General features: G+C 38.8%; 1 protein-coding gene across 1 annotated transcript in view; it reads left to right on the top strand.

Annotated features, from left to right (window-relative positions):
• The first annotated feature begins 17,045 nt into the window (after positions 1-17,045).
• The window catches only part of SESTD1 (SEC14 and spectrin domain containing 1), a 97,335-nt gene continuing 91,244 nt past the window's right edge, over positions 17,046-23,136 (top strand). The window contains exon 1 of the mRNA XM_045842967.1: positions 17,046-17,315. The gene's annotated coding sequence lies outside the window, so the exon portion shown is untranslated. The remainder of the gene's footprint in view (positions 17,316-23,136) is intronic.

Here is a 23,136-nt window from a genome sequence, read left to right on the forward strand (position 1 = left end):
AGTTCATTATTGGTATATAAAAATGCAACTGATTTCTGAATATCAATTTTGTATTCTGATGCATAGCTCACACTTTTAAAATTTTCTGTAAATTTGTATTATAAAATCACAGATGGGTTTTTTCCTTGCTTTTCAAAATGTTCCAAATCATCTGCAATGAAAAGATATGTTTTATAATGAGAAATGTGAATAAATATAAAAACAACAAAAAGAAGAGGGCCAAAAAGAAATACATGGTTATCAATTCAAGTAGACACATTGGGATGCCCAACCAGAGCACACTCCTCATCTCTGAGAACATCTTCCCCCACCCTGCTCCTCTTTCCTAATGGGACACGTATCTACTCCATTTACCATCTCTCACACCTGCGCGCACTCTCTCTCACTCAAAACTTAAAGGTTGCCTAAGTAGTCTACTTTCTTCAGCTGAATAGCCTTCCAGTTCAGCCTCCATCTTCTTGCAGAAATGTTATTTCTAAATTACAAATATAGTAAGGAGAAGGAGAAAAAAGGAGAATCCCTTTAGCACCTTGTTTAGTACCTTAAAATAAAATCCAAACTCCTCTGAATGGCTTCAAAGCTTTCCATGACTTTGCATTGCCTTTCATTCTGGCCTTAAAGTACATCTTGGTTCTTATGTTCTGGTGTATACTGAGCTGTTTGTAGTGCCCTGAACATGCCTGGATGCTTTATGTTGATGTACCTTTACTCATCTGCATCCTCTGCCTGGAATAATGCTGTAATTTTTGCCCATCTGCCTGGTGAACAATACTCTTTCAAGAGAACTCAAGTGTAAAGCTTTTCCTTCTCTACCGGTAGAAGTGATGACTCCCTCATTTATGGTTCCACTTTTTCTTTTAGTGTTTTATTTCATTTAGTTGTGCATATGTCTTATTTGATAAGCAGACTATAAATAAATCACTTGATGTCAGAGAACTCTCTTATGTTTTTAACCTCTGACCATAGTTTCAAGACCAGCAAAAACTTAATAAATGTTTCTTGATTAAAAGAAGGGAATGTAACAGTATCAAGTAATATAAAAAAAGCAAAGAGAGAAAAGAAGTTCATTGAATATGATAAGTAGTCTTTGTTAACTTTGAAAGAGCTGTTCCAGTTGATTAACTGTGGGGGCAGCAAGTAGTGAATAAATGGTGAACAGATAATCGTTTCAAGTCTAGATGATTTTTTTCCAAGAAATTTGTCACTGAATTGAAGGAGAAAGAGAAGATAATAGCTGGAAAGAGTTCTTTGAATTTTGATTTTTATAAATAAATAGAAACTTAAGTATGTGTGTAGGCACAGAAGAAGAAACCACCCACAACAATTCTGATGTCACATGGCAAGATTAGTTTCACAGGAAGATTTTAGTCCCATATTAAAACAGGCATATTGTAAGTGGATCCACTGTGTATACATCACAGTTGTTACTGGTAATAATAGGATGAGGAATTTCTGTTGGCTCTGCCATGTTCCCAATGCCCATCCTTGCCTCCTCCAAAGGGAAAATATTAATTACATCTATCTAAGATTTTGTGGCACCCAGTAAGGCTCAGGGTCATTGTGTCTGAACTCTGTGGGCTTTATCTTCTGCTCACATACTTGGTGCTAAACATGTGGTACATAGGCTTTCTCTTTCTCTCTTCTTAGCAACCTCATATGACTATTTCCATATCTTTAATCTTTCATATTTGGCATATGTTTATCTTCTGTACTGCATTCTGTATCATTTCTCGGATCTGGCTTTACTTTATCAATATCTTTATTCAGCTATGCCTGATATGTATTCTAACCAATCAAATTTTTAAACAATTCTCTTTTTTTTAATTTCTGAGAGCTTTATTTACTTTGTTTTCAAATATGCACTATCTTACAGAAGAACCTCTTGCTGCTTATTTATCTTTTATTTTATCATTTATTTCTGTAAAAATTTCATAATCATTTTTTATATTCTTTGACTGATAACTCCAATATTTGAAACCCCTAGGAAACTAGCTTTGACATTCATTGTTTCTGATACTCTCATGAATGTGTTTGCTTATGTATTTCTTATACCCATTGATTATGAAAGCACATTTTATTGATATTAATCTGTGGGAATCTTGAGGACTTACATTGAGGATATTGTTCTCCAAGGCCCCTCCTCCAGGTGTAGCCACATGTCTCACCAGGGACCTGGGATGACGGTAAGCCCTTTCAGGTCTCCGGCTTCATGAGAGAGCTGCTTTCCTTTCGTTCCCCATCTTGCCCCTACGCTCCTTCTCTGGGTGCTGTCAACCAGCATCGGGTGAGTCTGCCCTGGTGGTTCTTGGAGATCCACAGACCTGTTTCCTTTCCCTCGTGTGCTGTGAACCCAGAAGTACATGGCATTTTTGGTATGCAGCGGAAGAGGCCCTCCTCCTGTGTACTTTCCCATGGGCCCCTTCCAATCAAGCTTTTTTTCCCCACCATTCCATCAAAACTGTGCTCCCTAAAGTCACCAATAACCTCTCAGTTGCTCAATGGCCACTTCTTGGCTCATCTTACTTTCTCTGACAGTCACTTTTCTGAGTCAACTTGGCTGAACCACAGTGCCCAACATTTGATCCAACATTTTTCTGAATATTTCTGTGGGAATCTTTTCAGATAAGATTTACATATAAATTGGTGGATTTTAAATAAAGCAGATTGCCCTCCAAAATGTAGGTGAGCCTCATCTATTCAGTTGAAGACATGAACAGAACAAAAGACTGACATTTCCTCCAATATGAAAGAATTCTGCAGCAGAAGTCCTTGGGACTTGGACTGCAGCATCAATTATGGGGTTTTCAGCCTGTTGGCCCATCCTGCTGATTTGGAGTTTGCCAGGCCTTTAAAAAGCTAATTTCTTAAAATAAATCTCTCTCTCTCTTTCTACACATACATACACACACACCCTCACACATTACTGGTTCTGTTTCTCCAGGAGCCCCGACTGATAAACTCATCCTATTAGTAGCATTTGACAGAGTGGATCACTCCCCACTCTTTGAAACTCTACTTGATTTCCAGAGTAACTCATACTCCTGGTTTTTCTCCAAACTCACTGGCTATTTCTTCTAAGTCTCCTTGGTTGATCTCTCCTCATCTTCCCAGTCTATAAATGTTGGAGCACTCCAGAGCTAAGTCTTCAGACATCTTCTTTACACCTGCTATCCCATTAATCTCATGGTTTTAATGTTACCTATACATTGATACACCAACAAATTCCCAATGTACATTTTTTATTGAGCTATCTCTCTTTAACTCCAGACTTACATGTCCAGCTGCATATTTTGAATGCATGCTTGTTGACTGATAAGAATCTCAAATTAAGCCCCCTCCTCTCTTTTTCTACCCTGTAAACAAAATTCCTCTTCCCCACAATTTTCTCCATAGTAAATGGAATGTTACTGTTATAATAGCCCAGACCAAAACCCCTAGAATTATCCCTGCATTCCTCCTTTTTCCTGACTCCCACATCTAATCTGTCAGGAAATCCTGGTGCTCTATCTCTAACATCCAGTCAAAATCTAAGCACTTCCTACCACTCCTATTGCCCCCATGCTGGTCCAAGCCACCATCATGTCTGTCCTGAGAGGCTCTCACTTCTCAGTTGGTCTCTGTGCTTCCACCTTCGATGTCTCACCCACCAGGCATTCAGTTCTATACACAGCAGTCACAGTGAATCTTTAAAAATAAAAACCCCACCTATCACTCCTCTGCCCAAAACCACTCAGAGCCTTTTCAGTTTGCTCAGACTACAAGCCGGAGTCTTCACAATTCCCTAAAAGACCCTACACAATTTATTTTCCCCTTACCCCCTTCTCCTTAATCCCTCTTGGTAAGATCTCACCTCAGGGCCTTTGATTTGTTGCTTGCTCTGCTTGAAATGCTCTTTCCACAGATGTCTGCATTGCTCCCTCTTTCACATCCACCAACCTTTGCACAGTGGTTACCTTCTTGGTGACGCCTTCCTGATTACTCTCTCTAACATCCAGCCTGTCTCCTTCTGTTGATTGTCCCTCCTTTATTTTTCTCCATAGCATTTATCTGACAACTTGACATTTTCCTTCTTTACCTAGTTTGTCTCCCTCACTAGAATGCAAGTTCCACAAAAGTAGGAATTCTTGTTGTATTCACTGCTGTATCCTCAATTCCAAATACAAACACCTCACAGTAGAAGGCACTCAACACATATTTGTTTAATGAATGGAAAATATTACTGTAAATTCCCATTCTTGGGAAGGGTGTGGGGAAACAGGCAATCTCTCACATTCAGGAGATAAGCATAATTTGGTGCAATATTTTTAGAGTTTTGTATCCTCCTCATGGAGAATGCATTTTCTCAGTTTCACTAATCTTCATTAGCTGCCTTGCCTCTGTAGGCTGTTGAAATTTCCACCCCTGGCCCACAAGTTCTCATTTGGATCCTCCCTTAACTGATCCCCTCTATACTCATGTGAGCAAGAATACTCAAATTCTTCTCCAAGTGGCATGTTTTTTAGTGCCTGTCAGCCACTGACTACATTCTTTCTTACAATTTTTCTCCCTTTTCCTCACCTAGACAATTTTGACTGTTTCTTCTAGACTCAGTTCAAATGACAATGCCTCCAGGAAGCCTTTATTAGACACACTGACAGTGACTCTTCTCTTGGTCTCAATAGCATTTTGTGTAGAATGTAATGACAAATCTAGTAGTATGTTCCATGTTACATTGAATGTTTGGTTGGGTTCCTGTTTCCCAGTGAGACAGAGAGCAAACTCATAATGTCCTCAACACCGTCTAGGTCTCTGAAGCAGAGTTAGCACTACTTTTTTGGCTGCATGAACAAATAAACAAATCATTGAACATTCTTTCCCATGTTGGTGTCCACTCTCGCCTTTTTTCCAAGTAAAATGTTTAAAAGTTGGTCATATGACATGAAAATAACACATTTTCCTGGATACAACCAGGAACGCAGAATCTCCAAACACTGTTCTAGAACACTGAAGACTCTGGGCACAATTTCTGTACAGACACAACTATTTCTCAAAAGGGTCAGTGGAACAACACCTCTTGCTCCAAATTTTCTGTCATCATTTAAATGGAGAAGTATAGGCTATCACTTTTCTCATTTTTAGGAATGGTGACAGAATATGGTCTGGTTTATTTGCATAATTTTTATAAAAAACTTAAGATTTTTGGAATAAAATTGTCAGTTAGGGCCTACCCCATGGTTCCCTTTCTTTAAGTCCCCAAAGAGAAACACGGTTTTCATTCCTTTCTTTCTCCAAATCGAAGATAATATCAGCGAGGCATGGACCTAGTTCGTGTCACATGTTTTGAGTACACTGATCCACAGGGCCGGAATCAAGTAACTCCACACCCTGAGAAGTGGCTCTAACCCAGGATGACACAATCTGTGTTTGTCAAATCTCCAACTGAAATAAGGAAGAAATTGTTTAAAGGCTCTTTGTTACATAATAATGTTTTATTCAGAAGGAGAGGAAAAGTTGGACTAATACAAAAGGCAATTCTTTCCTCCTTTTTTTACTTTATCCCACAACCAAATCGATTCTTTCTTTTTGTGTTGCTAGTGCCTCTCCGACTTCACGCAATGGGATTTTTCCTGAGCTGCCCGCTGTTGAGCTGCTGAAGTCACAGTTGAGTTTCACACACCTCTCTAAGCAGCTGGAGAGAGTGACAGAGTGGAAGGACCCTGGCAATGGGTGGGATTATTTTTAAATGTGGTTTGTCCCTATTTTGTTTAAGAACACAGAGTTTTGTTTTTAAATGTAAATGAACAAGAGAACCATTTCTGACCAGGAGAGAAGGGAGGCTAGCAGGGAACATTTTAGTCTCTGGCCTCAGATTTTAAGTCTAGAGCAGAGCACATCGCTTAATTACTGAGGTAAATGTTCTTGACCTTTGTATTCAGGCTACGACTGGAACACATTAAAAAAACAAAAGTCAACCTTGTGACTTGGACAAAGCTTGTTTTTCACATTCTTTTCTGTCTTACTAATAACTAGGAAGTAGGCCTATATTAAAACACCATGCAACAGAAACTAAAGAACTTTCTCCATAACTAATACTTTGTGAATGAGACCTGAATATTGCACTATGCAGGTTGAATTTGACAACCAAGTGCTTTTGCCTTTTGAGCTTTGAATAACATATCTTTAGATCTAAATTTTTAAAACCCATAATGTAAATAATAAGTAAAAATGCTCTGATGAAGCAAAATTGTATTTTTCCACCATAGTCATGAATAAATTGAAAGATTTTTCTAGGCTAGGGTTTTAAAGGAGCATCAACACACCAAAGGGGAAAAAATGCTTGAGCATAGAGTTTTAATATAAATTGAGACTAGAAATAATTTACATTATAATTTTAATATTTGAGTGGGTAAAAAATATTTCACAAAAACTGCCTTTTAGTATTCAGTTTAGTTTTCTAAACGTACCTTACACATATCTTGCAGTGAATATTGACTGCTTTTGTCAGCCTGATGAGCCTTTTCCACCTTTTCCTAACAATTCACCTAATCCTTCAGAGCAGACTTCTTTCCATGATGGAACCCTCCAGTTATGGTGCCCATCCCCCCATCAGCCCCCCCACCCCCGACTCCAGGCCAGTCTTGTTCTACTTGCACCAGTATTTGAACATTCATGTGACCCCTAATGTTTTTCTACCAGAGTTATCCATAAGCTGGAGAAAGTAGAGCCAGTGCTACCTGGGACCCATCTCCTTTGTAGTAAAGCAGACTGGTTTGCTGCTGTTGGACAGAGTGAAGACTAATCTGAGAGGAACAGGCTTTCAAGAAGGGACTGAGAAAGATGCTGACTTTACTTGAGTCTCTGAAGTCCCCAGAAATGCAATTCTTTCTTCAGTGCTGTTGAGCTACTTCAGTATTGTTCCCGAAAATCCACAGCATTTTTCCAGAAAATCCATTATCCCTTTACCCCAATCCAGTTCAAATTGGCTTTGGCACTTGCAACCAAAGAGTTCTGACTCAACAACACCTGTTTGAACATATATCGTGTTGACATTTAATGGTACTTTCTGGAATAAAATTTATTGGAGAAAACTATAAAAAATTGGCATAGCCAGTTTACTATACTCTATTACATAATGTATTGTACATTGCCAGACCCTTTAAAATAATTTGCCTAGACAATTTGCTTTTAACTTGGCCTCTGTTAAACTCTATTACAAAGCTTATGTTAATTAAAAGTGACAGAAAACTAATGCTGAAATTAGGAACTTTTCCTTAGTCTGAAATTTTGTTTCATTTTCTATGATTCAGAATACTTTGAAAGCATTATTGATTTTTTGAAAAATTATATTTATTTATTTTTAGAGAGAGGGGAAGAGAAGGAGAAAGAGAGAAAAACATCAATGTGTGATTGCTTCATGCACGCCCACTACTGGGGACGTGGCCTGCAACCCAGGCATGTGCCCTGACTGGGAATCGAACCAGCAGCACTTTGGTTCTCAGGAAGGCACTCAATCCACTGAGTCACACCAGTCAGGGCAAAAGCACTATTGATGTTTAAGAGATAAATTTGTATTATGCCTAAATTATGTACCTATTTATGCACATCTATTTATACACCTACTGATGACACTGCAAATATTCAAATACTTTCAGCTTGTGTCAACTAGTAGCCCGAAGGCCTAGATTCTTGTCTTTGATGTTTTGTTAACTGACTCTAGAGTTGGGTATGTTGCTTGATTTCTCTGGACAGATATGGTATCTTCCAGCTTAAAAATCTTATGATTCCACAACTAGAAAAAGAAGTTAGTTTTATCAGAAAAAGTTCTTGCTGGTTTAAAAAAAAATTCAAGCATAACTTTTTACTCTTTCCTTTGGCCTGTTTACTGAAAACGTTTTGTGAATGTGTGATGGGGAGAGGGGGGAAAAGACTAAAGCAAAAACACGAACCATCTGACACAAGTGAATGTGAACTATGTTGGCCTTGGAAAAAGTTCTGTTGTATAAAGTTCTCCAAATACATTGGCCTAGGTAGCCAAAAAACTCCCTCCAAATCCCAAACAAACAAACAAACAAACAAACAAAACCCCTTAGAAGTGTTATTTATATAATTTCAGGACCATGAAGGTATATTTTAAAAAATATTAGATGTTTTTAACTGCCTCAGTGAGAGAGAAAATTTTTGAATTTGGAATTAAAATGACAAATGTAAAAAGTAATAAACTGAGTGCTCAAAGTAATTTTTTTATTTTAATCATTGTTCAAATACAGTTTTCTCTCAAAGTAATTTTTAAATAAAGTTATTAGATATTTTTCTTAAGCCAATTATGTGTTAAGTATATATTATGAAATCAATGTTACACACCTTTAGATTTTAAAATACAATACTTGGACAATTTTTTCAGAAATTGACTTTGAAAGACTAAAAAAAGAACCACAGATTTTCATTTTTGTTTTGCCCCTAAAGGCAAGAAGTGCAGAATGAAGAACACTAGCCCAGTGCCATAGCCCTGGCACCACTGTCTCGTAGCCTTGTCAGTGTGCTAGGTTAGAGAACTTCGAAGATACGGAAACTCAAACATGTGACCTCAGGGAATAGGGTATTGGGGTTTGGTTCATGTTCTTTAAGTTTATAAAGAATACATATGCAAATTAGAAAAAGTGAAATCTCAGCTATGATATCAGTCTCCCCAAGAATAACAGAAAAGTTGAACAACCGAGCTTCCTAGGAGGAAAGGGATGCAGATTCAGTTTGTATGTTCAGAACCCAAGGCATCAGGAATAATTTGTGGATCTTTCCTTTAGATCAGGGGTTCTCATCCTGCTGGAACATCTCAATCACCTGGGGAGTGTTTTAAAAATGTAGATTTTGAGGCCCTATTGTCAAGGATTCTTGTGTAGTACACTTGGGGAACTACCAGGATCATTTTGTTTCTGAAAAGTTCCCAGCTAGATTTTGAATACCCTGCTCAAGACACTGTCTGACTTTGCCATTCTCTTGGTGTCTGCTTCATGATTAGCCCACTACCATTTGACTCCCTTGGGTTCCACTATATGTGTCTTTTTTTAACCATAGACTCACTGCCTCATCTCCTTAAAGCCTTAGCTCAAGTGTCACCTCACTGAGGACTTCCATGTTCCTATTATTAAAAATTGTTCTCCATTCCCTTGGCACTTCCCAGTCCTCTTTCCTGCATTATATTTATCCACCACTTATCACCTTCTAATACACTGTTTGACTTATTTATTGCTTATTGGCTGTCTCATCCACCAGAATGCAAGATCCATGAAGCAGAATTTTTGCATATTTTGTCTATGCTGTATCTCAGCACTAAACCAGAGAAGATGTTTAATAAATATTTTTGAATGAATGAGTAAATGGATGTGTAAATGGATGTTTTCTGCTTAGTCATTGGCTGATATTAGTACCTGCTCTTTGGTGATGCCTGGGGCCCTTCTCACCCAGGGCCACCACCCTCTGTGCCTCCTTTTGGACTCAGCTTCCCCAGTTGATTGTCTGATTGGACCAGTGTTTTGGGATAGAGCATTTTCCCGGGTTATTTCTGAATGGGTATGACTTGGCTATTTACAGGTCAGGTGCCCTTCCAGAGTTACCAGCAGTGATTCTGGGATTACACGGCAATAAAGAGGGCCATCTGTTCGTCAGGGGCTGTGTGAAGGCAGTTTCTCCAAAAAGCCAGTTTTGAAATACAGTAAGTTCAGTAAATTACTTAACCCTCCTGAGTTTTAGGAAAATAGAATTATACCAGTTTGTCTTAGCTCAGTGAGTTCTTCAGAAGTTCCAGGAAACAATGTATGAGAAACTCATGCACATAAACAGTGTTTTCAAATATTAACTTGTTATAAAAATAAGATGAGTATGAGAAGTTATGTAATTTTAGATGATATTTAAATGTGGCATTTAATAAAGAGCCTAAGAGAAGCTGTAGGGGAGTAATTATAAATTTAGAAACTTGTTGCTTGAAGTACCTTTGGGATTCTTTCCTCCACCCTGAATGTTTTTTAAATGTTATTCTGATTTCACTGATTTCTATTTGGCAGGGGTTCCTGGGACATAATTTCCAAAATAGTATTTAAGAAGGATAAATGCAAAGATCTGCACTCAGTCTCCAAAAACAAATTGCACAAATACAAATTGGAGAAGATAGGGTTTCATAGCTGTATGCATGTTAGAGACTTAAAAAATATTGGATGGGGGGTATTTTTGTTTGTTTTTAGTTGGCCAAAACATAATGTTTACAAATAGCATGGGGTAAAAATATTAACCAAACTGAATTTTGAAATATCATTCTAAGAATGCAGAAAACTATACTTCTCTACCCCTCTCTTTCTGCCTGGAATATTGGAGTCAGTTGTAGATGCCACATTTGAAAAGGCATTAGGGTTAGATAAGAGTGGAGGAAATAAATGGGGTATTTAAGTGAAGGGTGGTTTCAGAGGGTACATGCTATGGTTGCTAACTTCAAATGTTTCAGGGTTATGTACCAAAGGGGAGTTGGGCTGTTCTGTACTCCATACACATTAGTACTAGCTTCAGATTCACTTGTCGCATTAATATACATTGTACTCATATTTATAATAATGATTTAAATTCCTGTTATTATTTTCTCCCTTTATTTTTTCTCTTTTTTTTATTGTTACTTTATTACAGTTGTCCCAATTTTTCCCTCTTTGCCTTCCTCTGACCAACTGCCCAGCCCCTATTCCCACAGTCAATCCCCATTCCATCGTCCATGTCCATGGGTCATTCATACATGTTCTCTGACTAGTCCCTACCCCTTCTTTCCACCATTACCCCCTCCCCTTTGGGCACTGTCAGTTTGTTCCATGTTTTCATGTCTCTGGTTCTATTTTGCTCATTAGTTTATTTTGTTCATTAGAATCCTCTAACAAGTGAGATCAAATGGTATTTGTCTTTCACCCACGGTCTTATTTCACTTAGCATAATATTCTCCTGTTCCATCCTTGCTGCCACGAAGGATAGGAGCTCCTTCTTTCTTTCTGCTGCATAGTGTTCCACTGTGTAAATGTACCGTAGTTTTTTGATCCACTCATTTACTGATGGGCACTTAGGCTGCTTCCAGCACTTGGCTATTGTAAATTGTGCTGCTATGAATATAGGGGTGCATAGATTCTTTTGAATTGGTGTTCCAGCATTCTTAGGGTATATTCCCAGTTGTGGAATCATTGATTCAAAAGGCAGTTCCATTTTTAATTTTTTGAGGAAATTCCATACTGTTTTCCACAGTGACTGCATCAGTCTGTCTGCATTCTCACGAATAGTATACTAGGGTTCCCGTTTTTCTACAACCTTGCCAGCATTTGTTGTTTTTTGATTTATTAATGGCGGCCATTCTGACAGGAGTGAGGTGATATCTCATGGTGGTTTTAATTTGCATTTCTCTGATGGCTAGTGATGATGAACATCTTTTCATATATTTATGGGCCCTCTGTATGTTCTTTTTGGAGAAGTGTCCATTAAGGTATTTTGCCCATTTTTTAAATTGGATCGTTTGTCTTCCTGGTTTTGAGTCATACGAGCTCTTCATATTTTGGAGATTAAACCCATGTCTGATGTATCATTGACAAATATGTTTTCCCATTTGGTCAGTTCCCTCTTCATTTTGATGATGGTTTCTTTATCCATGCAGAAGTTTTAAAATTTGATATAGTCTCATTTGTTTATTTTTTCCTTTATTTCCCTTGCCCTAGGAGGTATACCAGCAAAAATCTTGCTACATGGGATATCTGAAATTTTATTGCCTATGTTTATGCTAGGTCTTTTATGGTATCTCAACTTACAGGGTTTTTTTTTTATTCATTTTGAGTTTCTTCTGGTGTATGGTATAAGTTGGTAGTCTAGTTTCATTTTCTTGCATGTACCAGTCCAGTTCTTTCAATATCATTTATTAAAGAGATTTTTTACTCCATTGTAAGCTCATGCCCCCTTTGTCAAATAGTAATTGACCATAGAGACATGGGTTTATTTCTGGGCTCTCTATTCTGTTCCACTGATCTATGTGTCTGTCCTATGCTAGTACCAGACTGTTTTGATTACAATGGCCTTGTAGTATAGTTTTATATCTGGCTTTGTTATCCCTCCAACTTTATTCTTCTTTCTCAAGATTGCTGAGGCTATTCATGGTCTTTTTTGGCTCCATATAATTTTTTGCAGCATTTGTTTTATATCAAAATATGCCATTGGTATTTTAATAGGAATTGTGTTAAATCTATAGATTGCTTTGGGTAGTATGGACATTTTAATGATGGTAATTCTTCCAATCCATGAACATGGTATATACTTCCATTTATTTATATCTTCCCCAATTTCTTTCTTCAGTGTGCTATAGTTTTTCAAGTATAGGCCCTTTACTTCCTTGGTTAAGTTTATTCCTAGGTACTTTTTCTTTTTGCTACAGTAAATGGGATTTTTTTCCTAGTTTCTCCTTCTGATAGCTTATTGTTGGTCAAAAATGCCATTGATTTCTGAATATTGATATTGTATCCTGCTACTTTGCCAAATTCACTTATTAGGTTGAGTAGTTTTTGGAGGAGACTATAGGATTTTCTATGTACACTATCACGTTGTCTGCAAATATGAGAGTTTTACTTCCTCTTTTCCAATTTGGATGGCTTTTATTTCTTTTTTTAGAGATTTTATTTATTTATTTATTTATTTATTTATTTATTATTTATGAGATAGGGGAACGGAGAGAGAAAGAAACATCAATGTTTGGTTTGGTTGCCTATTGCACATCTCCTACAGTGGACTTGGCCAGAAACTCAAGCATGTGCCCTGACTGGGAATCAAACTGGTAACCCTTTGCTTCACAGTCCAATGCTCAATCCACTGAGCCACACCAGCCAGGGCTGGATGGCTTTTATTTCTCTTTCTTGTTTGATTGCTGTGGCTAGAACTTCCAGTACTATGTTGAATAAGAGGGGTGAAAGTAGACACCCTTGTCTTGTTTCTGATCTTGAGGGAAATGCTTTTAGTTTTTGCCCATTGAGTATGATATTGGCAGTAGGTTTCTCATATGTGGCCTTTATTATGTTGAGATATGCTCTCTGTATTCCCACTTTTTTTAGTGTTTTTATCATAAATGGGTGCTGGATTATAGCAAGTGCTTTTTCAGCATCTATTGATATGACCATGTCCTTTATTTTATTTATGTGGTATATGTTATGTTTATTGATTTGCAAATATTGTACCATTCTTGCATCCTTGGAATAAAGCCCATTTGGTCATTGTGTATGATCTTTTTTTTTAATTTTTTTTAAGATTTTATTTATTTATTTTTAGGGAGGGAAGGGGGGGGAGAGAGAGAGAGAGAGAGAGAGAGAGGGAGAGAGAGAGAAACATCAATGTGCGGTTGCTGGGGGTTATGGCCTGCAACCCAGGAATGTACCCTGGCTGGGAATCGAACCTGGGACACTTTGGTTCCCAGCCCACGCTCAATCCACTGAGCTACGCCAGCAAGGGCGTGTATGATCTTTTTAATGTATTGCTGGATCCAAATTGCTAATATTTTGATGAAGAGTTTAGCACCTATGTTCATCAGAGATATTGGCCTGTAATTTTCTTTCTTTGTTGCATCTTTACCTGGTTTTACTGACCTCATGAAAAGAGTTTAGGAGTTTTCCCTCTTCTTGAATTTTTTGGAATACTTTGAGAAGGATAGGAGTTAGTTCTTTGAGTGTTTGGTAAAATTCACCTGCAAAGCCATCTGGCCCAGGGCTTTTGTGTGCTGGGAGTTTTTTTATTACTTCTTTGATTTTGCTAGTTCTTAACTGGTCTATGCAGGCTTGCTGCTTCTTCTTGATTCAGTTTTGGAAGATTGTATATTTCTAGAAATTTATCCATTTTACCCAGGTTGTCCAATTTCTTAGCATATAGTTGTCCACAGTAATGTTTTACAATTCTTTGTATTTCTGTGGTATGGGTTGTTACTTCTCCTCTCTGGTTTTTGATTTTATTTATTTGGGTCCTCTCTCTTTTTTTTCTTGATGAGTCTGATTAACAATTTGTGAATTTTATTTATCTTTTCAAAGAACCAGCTCCTGGATTTATTGATCCTTTGAATTATCTTATCATAGGGGATTTTAAAACTCCACTGTCAACAATGGATAGATTATCCAAACAAAAAATCAACAAGGATATTGTGGCATTGAATGACACCCTAGATCAAATAGACTTAATTGATATTTACAGAGCACTTTGCCCCAAAGAAGCAAAATATATATTCTTTCCAAACACATAAATAAATTTCAAAGTTAGGCCACATAGTAGGACACAAAACAAGCCTCGAGAAGTTCAAGAAAACTGAAATCATATCAAGCATCTTCTTGGATCACAATGGCTAGAAACTAGCAACCAACCTCAAGGAAAAAACTCAAAAACATTCAAATGCATGGAAACTGAATAACATGTTATTAAATAATGAAGGGGTTTACAATGAGATCAAGGAAGAAAAAAAAGTACCCGGAAACAAATGAAAATGAACATACAACAACCCAAAACCTATGGAACACAGCAGAGGCAGTCCTGAAAAGGAAGTTCATAGCAATACAGGCCTACCTAAAGAAGACAGAAAAATCTCAAATAAGCAACATAACCCTACATCTAAAGGAACTAGAGAAATGATAATAACAAAGCCCAGAGTGAGTAGAAGGAAGGTAATAATCAAAATCAGAGCAGAATTAAATGACATAGAGACTAAAAAAAACAATTTTTCCCCTTTAGAGTTGATCAAACTCATACTTGGAGATGTTTTGCACTTGTCCACGATCACACAGCTAGGAAGTTATAAACCACACCACTTTGTGTTTAAATCCAGTGGTGTTTCTACCAATACTATAGCTACCTACCCAATTTATAGTAAGACACATTTCAGTTGGTGAAGCAATGAACAGGACTGTTCATAGATGAATACTGTTGTGAGGTAGTGAGTGCTTCCCTATCACTCGGAGATTAATCAATCATATGCTTAACAACTGTTTTGCCAGGATCTGGTAGTCCCTCAATTTATGTATATACCTTATTAATAAAAATATTAAAAATGAATGTTAATCATAAAGCCAAAGGACCTCCAGAAGTGGTCTAGTGAATTTAAGTTGATTGAGCTATGTGCATTCTGTAGTTATTAGAAGATGAAACACTCCAACTTTGTTCTCTGCATTTACAATCTAATGTTTTTTTTTTCTGTTGCAGCAGTTACCCTTATCTAATAACTGGGTAATAGAGGGTGGAATTAGAGGGTATGGAAAGAGGAAGGGCAGGGATGTTTTGTGAATTCCTAATATGAATTATTTGGCATGCTTTTGCTTTATTAAAACAAGCAAAGAATGTGAGTGGTAGTAGGAGGGGGTTTAAAATGATAAGCAGAGAATGCTACCTAGTAAAGGAGAACAGAATACTGAGAAAGGCTAAGGAAGGCAGGGACTATGGATTGTACCGTGTTTCCCTCTTGTTGAGGGGATATGCTCAGCATGTATTTGTTGAAATGAATAATGGCATCAACACTTTGAAAAATACTTAAAGAGAACCTTCTCAGTGCTGAGCAGTGTGCTCTATTTGGGAGCCAAAAATGAAGTAAACAGAAATCTCAATCCTTTTAAGGAACTCACAGTCTAATAAGAAAAGACCACCGGGCAAAGCAATGGATAAAAAGAGTTTTAATGATTATTGTAGAGAATAGACAAAAGTTTCTATGAAAGCAGAAAAGAGAGTATTTGACTCAGCATAAATGTGTAGGGTGAGGTTGTAGGTGTGGTGAAGGGACAGTATGTCAGGGAAGATTACAAAGTGAAAATGATGTATTATCTTTATTGTCTTGAAAGATAGTAGGAGGTTCACCTGGTTAAATGAGGGAAGGATTTCAGACAAGGGAAAATATTACCAAGGCACAAAAACAGAGTCTGTTGAATCTGTGTGTGACATGTGGTAGGAGTTGGAGTGGAAGCTGAGGAGGTGTAGGGTTCAGATCATAAAAGGCCTTGTTTACTATTGTAATTAAATTGATCCTGATTGTCTAGGTGGAGAGCCTCCGAAAATTTTTAAAGGAGTCTCTGTGTTTTTGGAGCATCCTCTGGCAGTCATGTAAGACAGAAGCAGAAATGAAATTAGAAAGGCTTGACCTAAAGAGTGGCAGAGGCTGAAGTAGTGGAGACAGATTATTAGTCACAGAATTAAGAAGGTTTCATCCATGGGATTTTACATCAGAGAACTTTAGTAGAGATAAATTTAGCTGCCTAGTTGTTGGAAGGGCCAGATTTTACCCATAAAATAAGGTGATGGTGAACTGAGTAGCAGAGTGAGTAATATGGAACGCCTGGGATTGGGAACACGTGGCTGCCCTGAGTCTGTATTAGTTGATGACTCTTTTGAAGCGAAATCAGGAAATGACATAAAAATGATTTGCGCAATAAAATTAGAAGAATGAAGACTCCAAAGCCAGTACATTTGGAAAGAAAAACCAAGGCTGGTGGAGATGGGGAAGTAGCCATTGTCAGAGGGCGATTTTGGACTGTGCAGTGGCAACATCTTCAAGGAAATAGAAATGCCATGAATTCAGCCCTTCCTCACTACAAATTCCCCGCTAAATTCTCCCAGAGGCCTTCATCCTTCAGCCACATCACGGACTGGGGTGGGTGGGGGGGCGGTGGGGGGAGGGGAGACCATTATCTCTGGGCATTTCCTGAATCCCAACAAACCGAGAATGGATGGCAATGTTAGAATTTTGGAAAATTACACACCACAGTCTCGAACCTACATACAAATTTCACGGTGAGAGAAAAACCAAAAAACAAATGCCAAGGTGTCAAGTAGACGGGTTCTTCTTAAGCCTAGGTTTCCTCACCCTCGATACAGTGCCCCTTCCACTACCCCACACTGCCTGCTGGCTTGGAGGCTACCACCTGAGCGCTGGGTAAGAACCCCAGGGTCCGTGAGGAGCTTCAGAGGCCCCCTCCCAGTCCCTCCCCCACTCCAGCTCTTGAGGGACTCCCAGCCCCGCCCCCTTCCCCAAGCTGGGCGGGGTCTTTGCGCAGCCGCTCCCGGGCGCGTGCGGGTCGTTCGGACGCGGCTCGGGCCGGGCCGCGGGTACTCAGAGGTCGTCCTGCTGCCCGCGACGCCGCCCCTCACTTGACGCACGCAGGGGCCGGACGCGATTTGCCGCGAGTGACTGGAGTCCGCCGCCGCAGCAGTCGCGCGGGCCCGCTCCGGCCCTCCTTCTCCCGCCTCGCCCTCCGCCCGAGTCTCGTTTGCGTCCCCTTGGCCTCCCCACCGCCTCGGAGCAACCGGTAGCCAGCGTCAGCTAGGTGAGTGTGGCCGCCGTGTGGCGGCCTGGGCGGGAGGAGCACGCAGGCCCCGCGGCCGGGCGGCGGGGGCGGGAGCGGGCGCGTGGAGGCGGTGGTGGCGGCCGGCTTTCTTCACCCGGGCGGGCCGCGCGGCCGAGGGAGGGGCGACCCTGCCCCACCGCCCTTGTTCCCCTGTTGCCCTTGTAGCCCCTGCCGCAGCCCCCGCTGTCGTCGCGGCCGCAGACAAAGCGCCTGAGGTGGGAAACCAGGCAGGCAGTCCCTGCCTCCCCGCCGCCTGCAGGTTGCGGCTGCGGCCCGCAAAGCCGGGGCGCTCACGTCTCCCCTCCTGAGCGCCCTTCTTCATTACTGGGTGAAAGGGACCCGAATCGTGCAACAGGTTTAGGTGTTAATCCGTATTTTCTGGCGTGCCGGGACCAGCTGTGGCGCACGCCTCCGGGGCGAGTCCCCGGGTCCAGCGCCCGCGGCGGTTCCTTTGTGTGGCGGGAGACCAGCCCGCCCGGTGGATGGGAGACGCCAGCCCGAGGCTCCCGGGCTGCGCCCAGCCTCCTGGAAGTCTTCCTGGCTGGAGTGAGGCTTGGCTTCCGCGGGCCTGCAGGACGTTAACATCCTTTAAGCCTTTGGAGGAGCCACAAAGGGAAGGGAGAGAGGGTTGGCAAGGATCTCTGGTTATGTATTTATTTTTTGCATGGTAGGTAGACTCATACTGGAAAAGAGCCGCAGTCTGGCCTGCTTTTGAGGGTGCGGGTGGGACTTCACCCTGGGATGCATGGTTTGGATTGGGGGCTGCTGTGACAGCCTCCGTGGTTCTCATGGTGCTTTGACATCTTCCTCTCTTGCACAGACCTCACTGAGAAGTCTGAAGCCCTGTTGAGGGGGTAACTTGATAGCAGTTGTTTGACAGGTCACCTCTTTCTTCACGTTTTGTCTGTATACCCGCCATGCACCCTAGCATTGAGTGGGAAACCTTCAAATTAAAATTGCCACTCAAAATACACCTGTGTTGGAAAATATTAATCCACATGGTTTCCCTCGGCTTAACAAACCCTATTTTCTTAGGCGTGAGAAACTTTTTTCTTCCCCCAAGGAAGAATACAGAATAAAGAAGAGTTTTATCTTCGTTTACATTCCTTGAGTCATGCTCTTACCTAGCTGGTTTCATTGGTGTGCTATTTCAGTATAACAATACTAAATAGAAAAAAAATATCTTCCTTTTGCTTTGAGCAATGAAATACTTCTTTGTTCGGGAACCAGGAAGCTTTTATACATAATACTTTGTGTGGACAGAGGTTAGTGACTTTCTTTTTACCCCACGACCAAAGACATGTAAACATTCCCTAAGGATTTAAGAAGCATTACACAACTTTACAGATTGTACATCCAAATCCAAGGAATAATTTTTCTGTATATTTATTCAAACAATCTAGATTTAATTTAACCTTAAAAATTGGGCCTACTCTGTAAATTCCCCCACATTAAGGAATGAAATTGATGATGTTTAAAGAGTTTACCAAGCATTTTAACCCCTGTAAATTATAATTGGAAGGACTAATTGGTGGATAAGATTAGGAGCTGATGATGGATGGATGGACCTAGAAGGCTGACAGCAGACTCCAGAACATGTGAAGTGGTAGAGAAGAGGATGCAAAATTCATCTACTTGTGTTTTTGTTTGACAGGCTTATCTAAAAGCTAAATGTTTACTAATTTAAAAAGCAGACAGTATTACATTTTGACCTTTTTTATGTGCTTAAAGACTCCTTGAAGCTCTTTTTACTTCCTGAAAACACACTTAACATTAATAAAAATTTTCCTTTTGAAGAAATAAAATTATACCAAATTAATATGATCTGTAGAAAGTTTTTCTGGCATAATTAGTAGTTTGAGTTCACTAAAAATACCATTTATCTGTGTAACATCTAATTTCAAAGAGCTTTCATAGCTGTTACAAGTAACAGGAACAACCTCTTGAGAAAAGTAGCATATTTACTAACAAAAAGTAGCAGAAACTTAAAATTTCTGAAATTATTTTCTTTTATTGTGATATAACTCATGTGCAGTAGATTCCACTCTTTTAAAGTGACAATGCAGTGGTGTTAGCATATTCACAAAGTTGGGCAAACATGTATCCTAATTCAAGAACATTTTCATCATCCTGAAAAGACACTCCTCTACCCTTTAACTGTCATTCCCATTCCTCTTCCCCTGTATTTAGCAATCACTAATCTGTTTTCAGTCTCTGTAGATTTTCATTTTCTGGACATTTCATGAAAACAGGATCATACAATATGTGTCCCTTTGTGTCTTTCACTTAACAAAGTATTTTCAGGATTCCTCCATATTGTATTGCATATGTATCAGTATTTCATTCCTTGTTATGCTGAATAATATTCCATTGTATGGATATGCTACATTTCTACTTTTTTTGACTATTATGAGTACTGCTGCTGTGAACATGATGTTTTCAGTTCTCTTGGGTTAGAAGTGGTATTACTTGGTCATGTGGTAAGTGTTTAACTTCTTGAGGAACTATCAAACTTTTCCATAGCTGCTGCACCATTTTATATTCCCACCAAAAAAGTATGAGGGTTCTATTTTTTCCAACACTTGTTAAAATGTTGTCTATATTGACGATAGTCATTCTAGTGGGTGTGAAGTGGTATCTCATTGTGATTTTCATTTGCTTTGTGCTAATGCCCTAATGATGTTGAACATCTTTTAATATTCTTATTGGCCATTTGTGTATCTTCTTTGGAAACATGTCTTTGATTTATGATCATTTCTAGGTTTATATTTTCACATGTATTCTCTTATTTAGTCTTTGAAAGAATACTATAAATACATTTATTTTTATTTTACTGCTAGGGAAGGTGCAAAGAGGTTAATTTGCTTCTTTTTAACCTTATGTCGTTAATAAGAGTAAAAGTCTGACTGTGAACTTAGGTCTTCTGACTCTGCTTCCTACATTCTTTTCACTTCATGAGGCATGCAGAAGTTGACTTGTGTTTGCAGATTGTCTTGGCTAATCATTGCCAAGGTGAGGGCATAATAAATAAAACATCAAACAACAAAAAGCAGGTGTTGTGGCCACATTGCCTCATATTCACCACATTTTGTTATGCTTTCTTAAATAAATTCTTTTTTTTCTTACCCTAATAAGGTAGATGTGATTTCCATACATCCTGTGGGGAAACAGAGCAATTAAAGCTAATAACATCTTAGTGGCATAGCTAATCCTAGAACCCACTATTCACTGAGACCTTGTGCTTTCTCTTCCTCCACAGCTTCCATATTCTCTGTTTTCTTGTTAATTTATTCCTTTTAATTTTAAAGTAATTGGACAATTTTACATTTTTAATAATTTTAAGATTTTCTAGGTTAAGCTGAAATTAACTTTGATTTTTGAACTAGTCTTCCAGTTTCACTTTGAATTGAAGGATTACTAGGATATATATTTCAGTTTTTATGTATTAGCCTGCACCATGTATATGCAAAATTCTCAACTCCTTAGAGGGTAAGTAGAGTCCATGTGTTACATATTAATCTTTGTATGTCCATTGTCCAGCATAGTGCCCGGCACATAGCAGGAACTCTAACCTTTGTTTAATGAATGAATACAAATACACTTTTTTAATTGCAAAAAAAGAGACACCAATACAAATTATCTGTTACTCTTTTTTAGAATGATAGTGTAAATTTCAGAAAAAAATATTTTTAACACTTTATTTATTTAATTTTAGAGAACAGGGAAGGGAGGGAGAAAGAGAGAGAAACATCAATTTGTGGTTGCCTCTTGCATACCCCCTCCGGGGACCTGGCCTGAAACCCAGACATGTGCCCTAGACTGGGAATCGAACCAGGACCCTTTGGTTCACAGGCCTGCACTCAGTCCACTGAGCTACACCAGCTAGGGCAGAAAAAAATATTTTTTACTCCTCTCATGTAACCTAAAAGGTAATAAATCATAAAAATTAGAATGAATTAAAACTCAACATTGTTTCTTACAGAAGTGACTATTGTTCCATCTTGGGTTTTGGAAAATAGGTTCTAAGTACCTGCTGGTGCAAGTGCTTATACACTCAGTGCCCAAACATAGGCATTATATCCTGAGGTTTGTTGAATGAATGAATGCCCAATGAGCAGATAAAAGAATTAGTTTTTCCTATACCAAGTAGAGGAGATAATAGCAAATTGATGTTTAGGCTGTATTATTCATTTATATTTTTTAATTGTTAAACGTGATATACCAAGGCCTGTCCAGAAAGTATCCAGCCACACGCTATGAAAAATAGAGACATTCATTGAAGAAGATACAAGAAACATTGTACACAGGACAATGGTGCCTCAGTTCCTTTCAAGGTAGGCAGCTTGGTACCTCACTGAGTTCTCCCATTGTCTCTTCCACTGTTCAAAACACTCGGCAAAATCTTTTTTTGGATTCACCATCACCTAACCCTGTTGTATTCTAAAATCTCACTGATAGTCTGAAATCTCTTTCCTTTCAAAGGTGATTTTGTTTTGTGAAAAGCAAGAAACCATAGGGCACCAGATCTAGGCTGCAGTGGGGCTGAGTCACCTGGGTGATTTGATGTTTTGCCAAAAAATGTCATGACATGTGTTGCATGAGCTGGCATATTTCGTGATAAAGCTGCCAATCACCAGTTATCCATAGCTGCAGCCTTCTGAATCATGCAGATACTTTCTGCAGAGGAATGTTCAAGCTTAACACAAAATTTAATGCCTATTCATTACTGTTCTTGCTGAATTATTTTGAATGCGAAGGCCATACAGTAAACATGCTCATTCAGCAGCATCCACCATCCCCACTGACTGGTACAGTGAAGTCCTCATTGTTCAGGTGTGCACATACATGTCTACTCTCCTGGGCTGCCAGGTTACATCTATGTTGCATAAACTTCTCTCCGTATATTAACAGTGGCTGGACTTTTTCTGGATAGACCTCGTGTGTTAATTATAAAATTCAAATAATACGTGGATATATAGAGTTAAAGCTGAAAATCTCTCATTTACTTCTTGTCCTCTTTCCTTCTTTTACTCCAAGACCACTCTTCTCCCAGATAATCATTGTTAACAGCTCAGGGTTTATATTTGCAAACATATATCTTTGTATTTTTGTGTACATATGTGCAAATATATATTAGAGATCCAACTGTACTCACATACATACATATTTATACACAATGTTTTTCTTTTACAGATGGAATCATTCTATACAAATCCTTTGTTTTTCACTTAAATATATTAAGGCTTTTGTGTCTATAGTCAGAAAAGATAAGTATAATATTTGTTTCCTTATTAGTTTGCCATTCTTGCCTGGTTTTGGTATCAAGATTAAGCCAGCTGTTAAGAATGAATTGGGGAATTCTCCTTATTTTCCCTGTCTTCTGGAATAGTTTAAAGTGTCTATTTTTTAAACATCTTTTAGAAATCACCTGACAACCTTTAGGGAAAGAAGAGATCCTAGACAACCTTTCTCATATTTCCTGTTTTTATTGTTCTATCAAGTTTATGATTTTATTTTGTATTACATTTTTGGTGAAGGTTTCCTTCCACTCACACTTATCTTCTCTCAGCTCTGATAAGTTGACAAAAGCAAATGATTAAATGAATTAGTGGATGTAGGAGTATATGAGCTTTTCTCTTAGAGAGATCCCCAGCAAAGTCCTGTACTTACTAGTTGTATAACCTTAGGCAAGTTTCCCTTTTCAAACTTCTGTTGTCTTATTTATAAAATGGTAATAATCCCTACCTCACAGAAAACTTGAAAATATTAAATGAAATGTGAGACAACATGTGAAAAACCT

This window comes from Phyllostomus hastatus, unplaced genomic scaffold, assembly GCF_019186645.2.
Source record: "Phyllostomus hastatus isolate PE091 unplaced genomic scaffold, TTU_PhHast_1.1 phas_contig_1, whole genome shotgun sequence".
Classification (NCBI taxonomy): Eukaryota; Metazoa; Chordata; class Mammalia; order Chiroptera; family Phyllostomidae; genus Phyllostomus; species Phyllostomus hastatus.